Source organism: Ursus maritimus, unplaced genomic scaffold (genome assembly GCF_017311325.1).
Source record: "Ursus maritimus isolate PB19 unplaced genomic scaffold, ASM1731132v1 scaffold_36, whole genome shotgun sequence".
In the NCBI taxonomy this organism is placed as follows: domain Eukaryota; kingdom Metazoa; phylum Chordata; class Mammalia; order Carnivora; family Ursidae; genus Ursus; species Ursus maritimus.
In genome coordinates this window covers 13,118,623-13,129,372 of record NW_024426230.1, presented here as the reverse complement: position 1 = coordinate 13,129,372, position 10,750 = coordinate 13,118,623, and the positions used below count along the sequence as shown (strand labels likewise).

Below are 10,750 nucleotides of genomic sequence, written 5' to 3'. Positions count from 1 at the left end.
CTCTTTCCGAATTATATTACCAAATAAAAAGGGAGGAGTAGAGGGGATATTTAAGAGAAAGTGTGACTCATGTTCCTAACAAGAATAGGCAGTCACCAACTTTGTGTGGAAACAATGCAGGAGCACGTCTGTTAACATCTAAGTCATCCTAGAAGTTGGTATTACCGAGAGTCAGTAAACTTTAAATACCGGTGATTAGTTTACGTAACACTGGAAAAACAAATCTCCTTCTATCTTTCAGACAAATATTTCTGGTGAGCCCATCCCAGTGTCCTTTTATTTCACTTCCACTCAACTCTTTTGGAGTTTGTCAAATCCTCTTATTGAAATGTTGCTCTTTTTTCCCCCCTCATATGTAGCCTTAGGTATAAAGCAGTCCCAAACAGAGTCTCACCCGTTCTTAGCTAACTTTTTTCTTAATTTAGTAACACATTTGACTTCATCCTTGCAAATTTGGACTTGAAATTTTGATTTGCCATACTTCCTTCTTTTGTTCTAGTTAGGCCCTGATCTTCATTCTTCAAACGAGTTCTCTTGCCCTATTTCCTTTTCCCCCTTCCCTATGAACTCTGTGTATTTCTCCATTTACTTTCTTTGATCTTTAAAACTTACTTTACAATCCAATTGGATCTGTTTAACTATATGTTATAATTTATCATACTTTAATCCTCCTAGTGAAAACCTTTCTTCTTATTTGTTAAGTAATATTTTCTGAATCAGTAAATCGGTCACTTTTCAACTCTAGGAAATGGACTCCAGAATTGGCCCGGCTTCTCTCCTGAACTCAATTCTGTCTTCCTCATTCTCTGCTGTCCATCCATACATCACTGTCCCTCCAACACTATAAACTCATCATGTCCCTATGTTTGGTAATGGAACCATCCAGTCATTCTACCCTGCAAATTTGGCGTTTTCTTCACATTATGCCTCCTCCCCTTATCCCGTATTCAAGCGGTCACCACATCCCATTACATTGGCCTCAGGGCATTTCTTATATCGATTTGCTCAGTTCCATGTTCATGTCACTGCACTCACCGCTCCTCTTGTCCTCTACTGTTTCTGACTTATAACCCATCTCCCTGCTATTACCATCACCCCCACTACATGAACCATCCTTGGCTTCCCTGCCTCCTGCCACATCCAACCCATTTTACACATGACCACCAGATTTTCCTTCTTAAAATGTGGCTCTAGTTGTTGTTTATTTTTGCCCCAAATCTTTCAGTGCCTCTCTACAGTCTACAGAATGAATTTGACCCCTTTCTTGATGGTTAATATCTTCCACATTTTAGCCCCATTTATTCGCCCATCCTCTCCTCCATGTCTTCCATACTCACATACTCCAGACATTTTTGGATTTCTCTGAAACTGCTCTGCCCTTAAGTTTCCTCCCAATTCATCTTTCTCATGTTCCTTTTGCTCAGTACTCTTTAAAACTTCCTCCTCAATTTCTGTCTGCCAAGATCCAGGCCATTCTTCAAGGCCTACTCAAATACCACTTCTCCGTAAAGCCATCCTTGATTATGCTACATTGCTTCCTATGCCTGCTGGCCAGTCTTCACTTTACTTGTTCCTTTTTTCTAGTCTGTCAGCCATTACCTACCCTTATATTCTATTGTGTTTCTTTCTTTTTGGGGGAGAAGAATTTAAGATCCATAAAGGATCAGTGAGGATCCTTCCATGAAGACCATTGCCTTAATGATTCTTGTGTTCTCCCTGGTGCCCAGAATAATGCCTTATACATGCTTAGTACTTGATAAGTATGTGTATACATATACACAAACCTATATAATTAAAAATTAATCTCCTATATCCCCATTTGTTTGTTTCCTTTTTAATTTTTTTAAAAGATTTTATTTATTTGAGAGAGAGTAAGAGAGAGAGAGAGCATGAGTCAGGGGAGGGGCATAGGGAGAGGAAGCTGAGCAGGGAGCCCAATGCGGGGCTCCATCCCAGGACTCTGGGATCATGACCTGAGCCGAAGGCAGATGCTTAACCTACTGAGCCACCCCTATTTATTTCCATTTTTAAACACAATATTCACAGCCAGTGTTTCTTTACTTTTGCGATACATCAAGACTCAGGACCTCCCTTTCTCAACCAGGACTTGTACTTTGAGGAAGAATATCCCTTAAAAGGGATTGTATTGTCACTTCTGGATTAATGGAGAATGCTGAAAGTACTGGGAAGTTTTGTTTCAGTTTGCCTTGCCTAGTGAGCTTACGTATTTACCTGAAGCTTAAAAATCTAGAAGAATTTTATTTGCTTATATATGTATCTCCTCTGTAAAGATGTCTTTGAGTACCTATGGGCAGGGACTGATTGAATATATTCAATGTGTGAATGTCAAAAGTACAAATGAATATATAAATACAGACTGTAGAAATGTAAAAAGGCTGGAAATCTCAACATAATTTCTTTTAAATCTCTTCAAAGATTGATATATTAGCAATATGCTTAACCTATTCTAATATATTACCTTTACTTTTAGTTCAATACAAGGATACCTACATGAAAATATTAGGTTGAGCCATATGAAACTGATGATGTTTGAACATTTTAACAAAAAAGCAGTTTCACATGGCTCAATCTACATGTGGCTTCTGTCTTGAATCTCTAGAACTTAACGTTAGTGCTTAGGATCTATGTACATCTGGTTCTTTCTTTACCCTAAAGTGGTTTGTTATTTTACTTTTGACTCAGCCTGTGGAGATAGAGTGCTAATTAGTAATGCTGTAGTAATGCTTTAGTCATTACTAGTAATTGTTGGCTTAATTCCCTGATAGTTATTGGTTCATATTAGTGCATTAATCAGTTGGGTTTATTATACTAGTAATTAAAACATTAAAATTAATTGAGTATGTCCTTTACTTTGAAGTTGGCCTGAAGGTATATACATGCCACGTCATGATCTTGACTTGCAACTTTTATGCTTGTTAGTGACTTATGCTGTAGGCTCATCCATTTATTCATGATTCCATCAGCAAATGTTTCTTGAGCACCTGCTCTGGGCATACCATCTTGAACAACATAGGACTTCTGGCCACAAGGAGAGAAGGTATGAAAAGTGTTTGATACATGATCTTTGCTCAACTGAAGTCACTGTGATAATCATTATTATGATGATGGTTACAATCCTACTGATAGTTAGCTATATTTTAAGAATTTCTCTTCAAAATAAAAAAAGTCATTGATACATCCTTTTTTATCCTTCTGAGATTCTCATGGCTAAGAACAGTGATAAGAATGCAAAGGAGGTAGCTTCATTAAGTAAACACTCAATTGTGTGACTTTATAGGAATTTATGTGGACCTTTGCTCAAGGTAATCAGAGACAGTGGAATCCAAAACCTTGCCCCTTGCTGTTTTTCCTCTGTCCTAAGCCTTTAAAACACCTGAGAAGCATTTCATGTGTGAGAACAAGACTTAAAACTTGTACCACCCAAACCCTCCTGCTTGCATCTGCCTCTCTTGCCTGCTTGGGATGGAAGAATCAAGGTATAAAAGTGTGTGTCTAGGGCTTCCCAGGTCCCTAATATTCAGCTCAATTGGTGATAATAAAAACCAGAGTGTGATATCAGGCCCCCAAGTGTCAAGTAGATTCACTGTGGGGTACAGCCTCACAAAGGCCTTCCACAGTCCACAGTGAGAACCAGATTGTAAGATAGGATAGTAAGGGCTAAGCACAACTATGCCCATCCTGGAAAAGCAGCTCAGCACATAAGCTCTCTTAGCAAGGGCCTGGAACATCAAGCTTGGACATCAAAGGCCACATATTTATTTACCTAATTAATTTGTCCATTTTATACATAAGAATCACATTGCCCAAACTTTAATTGGAACTCTTATGAAAATTATTCAATAGAGGGAAAAGCTGAATTTTCAGATTTACTCTTATTTTCCACACCACTTTTTTCTGAAACCATCCTTTGATTTTTATGTCTCTGCAACTTCATAATTAAAAAAAAAAAAGTCTGAATGAACTCTAAAGGGCTTTGTTCTTATTAGACTTATTAATTCTGCTTTATTGAGAAGACTTGACCCCTTGGCTGCATTATCTTGGGATTGGGTTGTATTTCACTATATTTCCTTTGATATATGTACAGTAAAATACCAGATCCTAAAATAAAATCCCTTGCTGGGTTTCTTCTCCCTGGGAAAGAATACACTTTATGGCCAGATGAAATGGCATCATGTCTCACTGTTGGGGTAGCACAGAAAAGACAACATCGCTGAACGCTTTCCATTCTCATACAGTGGAGGCTCCTTAGTTTTGTCAGGTGCTCTAACTTGGACCCAACACTGAGCTGCAGCTCGGGAGACAAAACAGTTGGAAAACTTGGGGAAAGGCTCTAAGGGTCAGTGAAATTTACTGTGGGCAGCTGCTGCTTCAAAGCCACTCTCTGTGCAGAAGCCTATTAAGAAGTAGTAGGTTACGTTCCTGCCGTTTCCCCCAGCATGATGGATGATGCTCTGAAAAGAGAAAAGACTTCCTGTTCCATGGAGGTGGTTTTCCTCTAGGCTGCCTCGCCGTGTTTCTCAGGCGCTCTCCGTTCCGTTTCTAACCATTGAATTCACTGCTCCACTACATTTAATAATAACCTGGGTTTGTCAGGAATGACTGACTGTGTCTCACCAGTGACTGCTTGTCAATCAGCAGGACCTCCCACCTCAGACCAGGGCCTTAGCTGTGCTGTCAGTGCCGGAGAAGGGCTGTGAGGGAAAAGAATCAGGTTGCATATGGACGAAGAGCAGAAGAAGTGGCTTCAAAGTTTGCTTGACCTTTTTTGCCTTCAGAAACATTTTCACTTTACCTCATGTTAAGAAATTTTTCCTCCCTGGCCTTCTCTCAGGCCCTGGTGCTTGCGAAGCTCCCTCCTGCTGCAGAGCTTTTGTATACACTCTTCCCTCAGCCATGCATGCTCTTTCCTCCTTACTTTGCCTTCTTAGCTGCTTACTCATTTTTGGAGAAGCCCGTCAGCCATCTAGCTTAGGTCAAAGCTACCAGCTCAAAGTCCTCATAGGACAATGTCCCTTCCTTGATAGCACTTGTTTGAGTGACCATTTGATGGATGTCTTTCTCATGCTTGACATAATTAAGGACTATGTCACACACACACACACACACACTCATATACACATACACACTATTGCACAAATGCCTGTCCTCCCCACCCCAGCTGCAAGTTCCTCTAGGGCAGGGACAATGGCTGTCAGTCCTCACCATTGTATTTCCAGTGCCCATCACTCAATTCATATTTGTTGCTGCTGAATACAGTAGACATTTAATTTATATATTATTAGGAAAGTAGAAAGTTGTTATTAGATCCTTTTCAAAAGCATAAATAGACATACAACATTCATAGTATGAGATACCTTTTAAGAGCAAGGCTAGTTACTTATTTAGTAACAAGCATAGCAGCTCTCTCCATTGTGTGTGGGGGGGAGGTTGTTCATAATTAATGGATATTTAAAATCTCAGCATTTTCAGATCAAATGAGTATATGTATTTCAAATAAAGTTCTCTCTTACTGACCTTACCAAACAGTGGTTACAAGGTGCCAGTGTGTGTTTAGGACAGTCGTTTGGTGTTGTGTAGAGGTGACTTACATAGACAAGATCCCTGCCCTCCTGACACTTATCATCTGAGGGAACATCAGATAAAAACAAGAGAAGAAAGTGTTCATCTGTGGAAATGTGGGAGAATCACAAAGGAGAGGACGGTCTCATTCTCTTCATTTCAGAGGAGGGTTAGATCTGTGGAATCATGAAGGACAAAAATGTAACTGACCCTCAGTTAGTGGTGATTTATACAGATCTACAGCCCGTAAATCTTGTGATTACATTCTAAAATTAGCCCACTCTTCAAAAGGAAGGAAAAATCAGGATTTCTTACAAGATTTGGAAGTTGCAGTAGGTGCATTTTATTGACTGTCGTGTTTAGATGGAGCTAAGGAATTAAATATTTAGGGGAATAAAAATTCACATCCAAGTTTCCTCTTACTGCCTAATTTAGAGGTTTTCCTTCCCTGTGAAATCCCTATAAGGGCTTCTGAAGGAGATGCCAGGGAAGGAGGAACTCAGGAATAAAGCTCTGGTCCTGCCAGTCCTCCAACCAGAAAGGCTCCATGTTGAAACTTTTCTTTCAGAATTTCAGGATCTCATTCAAGGGAAGAGCTCTGCTGCTGTGATTTGCTAACTTTTCTTTTAAACTGCGGATTTCAGGAATTCTTGCTCAGGGCAAATGACGATAGTTGGTTTGTTTGAATGTCGGAGAAGCAGAATGTTAGTAAGTAGGGGAGTGTGAGTAGAGTGTATGGACAAGACGAGAAGCAGTAACATTTCCTATAAGGAAAGCAAGAATTGTAAGATTTTGACACTGATCTATTGATCAATTGGGACATTAGGTCAGGCTGTGCTAAACCCACTCCAGGACATACAAGGGCTCTTCTTCTTAGTTAAGCAGAAAAAAAAAAAAAGACTCTTAAACAATTTCTTTAATCAACTCAGGAATTTCTTCTAGCTTGCTTCCACATTGCTTAGAGGTCCATTCTCTGTGGTGGAAATAGTGAGAAGTAGTTGGAATGTCTGTGAGGTCGTAGATCACTGTGTTGATGGGCAACCTCCTCCCTCTTTTTTGGACACTTTCTTGAAATGTTTCTTTGGAGTAGCAGATGAAGCAGAAGAGCAGCGGGAGGAGAGAAGCCACCTTGAGAATGGTGATTTGGCTGTTCCTCATGACTGTGACATCTCTGAGCCATCCGTTTTCTTACGTCCTATGTATTTCTTATCTCGAGCCAAAAGTGTATTTACAAATGTTTTCAGATGGTTAGGACTTACTTACAGATTGTGATTTATTTTTAAATATCATATGGAAATATTATATTTTAATAAGTGAAAATAAATATTTTATAGACTTTCTTACAGATTGTGATTTTTTAAAAATATCATGAAAATATATTTTAATAAGTGAAAATATAATATTTTCATAAGAATATGAAAATTACTTGTCATTATTTAATGAGATTCTACCAAAGTGACAGAGTAGGGAATAAACTCAAAAGGAAACTATTTCTGGTCTAGTGCACTCCAAGAAATATTGGACTTGATCCAGAATATTCTACTCTTATTTCTGATAGGGATAAATAGGAATGCTATAGTTCTTTTTTAGAAAGTATGTCTATATATAGTTTGTGTGTATTTATATACCAAAACCAAAATAAGATTATTTAAACATTGGAATGTTAGAGATTATAAGATACTCTATAAATATCACTCTTTCACGTGTTCTTTGTCTTTTGTTAAAAATTTAGAAATTTAAATGTCTGTTGACACTACTTAAAAATAATATAAATCTGAATATTAGACTATCAAAAATCATAATGAAGATACACTGATCTAGTTGAGAGGAATTTTTTTTTAAAAGAATGTAGCTTAAGATTTTAAATTTAGTGGAGTGGAAAAGAGGAGCAATAACTCTGGAATTGTGAATTTATTATGTTTATAGCAAAAGTTGTGGCGATTGTGATATGAAATATGATGTCCTTTGATTAAAGCATAATTCTATTCCATAAGGCAGGATCAAAAGGTAGCATTTACAGTTTACCTTCAGTGTGATTGATTCTGGGCATTCCAAAAGGGAAGCAAAGCTAACCAGTATTTGCAAAAAGAATCAAATTAGTACACCTGCTAGCATCGATCCATATCCTTTGAAAGTAACCACAAACTTTTAAAATTGAACATGGAGTAGATAATTGGAAGACAAAGTCAGAGCTCAACCAGGATCATTCATTCCTTTAAGTAACTTAGGAAAGCCTTTTCTCAAGTTACGGAAACATCCACAATGGATAGGAAAAACAAACTAAACTAATAAGACAAATAAGAACTAAACTGATGAGACAGCTATAAGAAAATCATTACCCTCTGTATCACAAGCAAGTTTGTAATTCTGATATCATAAAGCTGAATAGATATGCTCATGTCTAATGTCTACCATGAAATGTATAATTAAATTACAGTTGTGGGTGAGCACGCTGAGTGGGCTTATGTGATTATACTGCAGGCACTGATTCTACTTTTATTTGTATTCACTTTTTCTTAATACCTAAGCATATTGTTTGAGTGTTGACAAGGTACCAATAATATTACTCTGTCCTTTGCCTGCACCTCTCACAAGAGGATCTTTAAGAGCTTAACTCACATTAGTGTGTTATTCCCAGGATCATTCTTCCTGTTTTATAACTGAGGAAACTGCTTCCCATGGATATAAGTAACTTGTTCAAAGGCTACAAACCAAGTCTCTAATGTGGCTACAAAGCCGCTCCTGATTCCAGGCTTGACTGTTCCACCCTCAAGATTAACACTTGAAGGAGGCATTCTGCGATGGCTCTCACCCAGAGAATGGTCATGTGGACCCCATTAAATTAAGAATTTGTGAACATACATGAGGGATCCACTTTGTAGACTCCATACAGAAAGGGTTTGCTGAGCAAATGAAGTAATACAAATAGAGAGAACTTGCTACATGAAAAGATTGCCAAACATTTCATCTGCATTGGCTTATACCCAATATCCTGATTATAAACAAGCTATTGATTCACAAATTAGGATGCATATACTTAGAAACATTTTATTGGTGTTTGGTTTAAGTCCATGATAATTAGTATTTATGAGAAAGCAGTAAAACTATATTCATTTAAAAATATATTTACCCATTTTGGTTTTTCATGGATTTAGACTAGGAAATTATATATGTGTGTAAGAAGCCTTGAGAAATGAAAGCACTAAGTAGCCTTTGCAAATGTAGCAAAAGTGCAATTTCAAAAAGAGGCTTCAAGGGAGAGATGGAGAAGAGTATTGTGGAGTTCTGAAGGCAGCAGGCCTACAAGACAAGAGAAGCCATTCACCGAGCCTTTTGAGTGTCCCTCCACTACAGTTAGCTACTTTCTTCACAAACAGAAGACAGTGATGCTGCATCTGTGGTCCCTTCAGGTTGCACCACGTAGCAAGGAATCACCAGGGGCTCCTGGCCTTCTTTGAGCAGACTTGTGAAGTTGGAACAAGCCTGGCTTGGCTTGCAGTGAGGGTAGATGCACATCTCTGCATGAACAGCTCATTCTGGGTCAGCGTTAAATGTTGTAGCAACCTCATTTTCCATTAACAAAGAGTCAAAGCATGCCTTCTACCAAGAGGATGCGGAATCTGGGTAGAATGGCCTGAATGCACGATGCTTCAGCTGTCTATTTTTATCACAACCCCATGCGTGCTCTTCTGTCTCTTTGTGCTGAAGGAAGATAGAGCTGTTATGGTCCCTGCATGAATAATCTATTATTTTTAAATGTAAATTTTCCTATTACTCTGTCAGCCGTAAATACCTTTGTCACTAGCATGCTGTTTAGAATCACCATAATCTGGGGAGGGCCATTTTATATCCTCTGTTCACATGATCTGAGCAGCATTTTCATGACTTTGGGGAATAAAACAGGAAAAAGGGGGAAATTTTTAAAATAGAATAAGCTTAATGGCTTTCTCACTTATAGTTTCTTTAAGCACTTTAATATACTATGAGGGGATATGTACTAACCTTTGATAGAAATGGGGGCCTATTTTGTAACCAAAAGAAAGTGGAAAATATTTCTGGAACATTTTGACTTTCTCTCAACCTCTTAAATAACTTTTAAAAAGTATGGAATAATAAAATTAAAACTTGAAGGCTGCCAACGCAGATCTCACAATAATTTTTCTGCCAGAAACTAAAATTACTGCTGTTTGTATTAATAGCACTGCCCCACTACCAAAAAGAAAATTTCTGGCTCAGTCAAAACAACGTATCTACTACCTCCACCCAAAATTCTAGAATCAAGGAAAGCAGTAAAACGATAAATTATTAAAGCGAAATTGTGTTTGGTATGTCTAACTCCTAAAAGACACCGTTATCCTTAGAAGCAAGATAGGCTGGATAGGTACATATTATACTGTTATCCTTCATAAACTGGGGAATAATTTCCAGATTCTGTCTGGATAAAACATACTCTATTACTACTTTTTTGGTTATTTTCCAGATGTTCAGCTACTGATTTAAATGTAATGCTATTTGATTGTGTTTTAAAAACATTATGCTAAAGAATCGCGTAGAGCTGAGTAGACAGAAACAAGGATATTGACACTAGTAAACAATTTATATATGAGAAAAGTTAACTTTGTTAACAGGCGAAAGAAGGAATGAATAGTAGCATAGAGTGGAGGCAGCAAGCCGCCTTGAAAGCTACTGCAAATGTCCAGACAGAAAATGAGGAGATCTCAGACTGGGACTGTGGAGATGGAGTTGAAATACTTCTCTTCTGAGGATGCCAGGGTGGCTTAGTTGGTTAAGTGTCTGCCTTCAGCTTAGATCGTGATGCCAGGGTCCTAGGATGGAGCCCTGCATCAGGCTCCCTGCTCAGCAAGAAGTTTGCTTCTCCCTCTCCCTCTGCTGCTCCCCTTGCTTGTGCTCTCTCTCTCTCTCTCCTGTCAAATAAATAAATAAAATCTGGGCAGAGGGGAGGGAGAATCTCAAGGAAACTCCCTGCTGAGCACAGAACGCTGATCACGGAGCCTGATGTGAGGCTCCGTCTTACCACCCTGAGGTCATGACCTGAGCCAAAATCAAGAGTCAGACACTTAACCAAGTGATCCACCCAGGCGTCCCAAGAGTTGAAGTACTTCTAAGCGATGGCATCATTTGTACACTGGCCTGAGCCTCTAATTCTCCT

At 38.5% G+C, this 10,750-nt stretch overlaps 1 protein-coding gene and 1 long non-coding RNA gene across 4 annotated transcripts in view; both read left to right on the top strand.

Moving 5' to 3' along the window:
- LOC103665965 overlaps positions 1-3,058 on the top strand; it is a 22,271-nt gene extending 19,213 nt beyond the window's left edge. The window contains exon 3 of one of the 2 annotated variants that reach the window (XR_569433.2): positions 2,985-3,058. This is a non-coding gene — a long non-coding RNA (uncharacterized LOC103665965). Of the gene's footprint in view, positions 1-2,940 lie in introns of both variants that reach the window. The other variant, XR_569434.2, reaches the window with a different exon arrangement.
- Positions 1-10,750, top strand: part of SLC25A21 (solute carrier family 25 member 21) — a 471,897-nt gene that overhangs the window by 184,590 nt on the left and 276,557 nt on the right. The gene's annotated exons all lie outside the window — the stretch shown is intronic.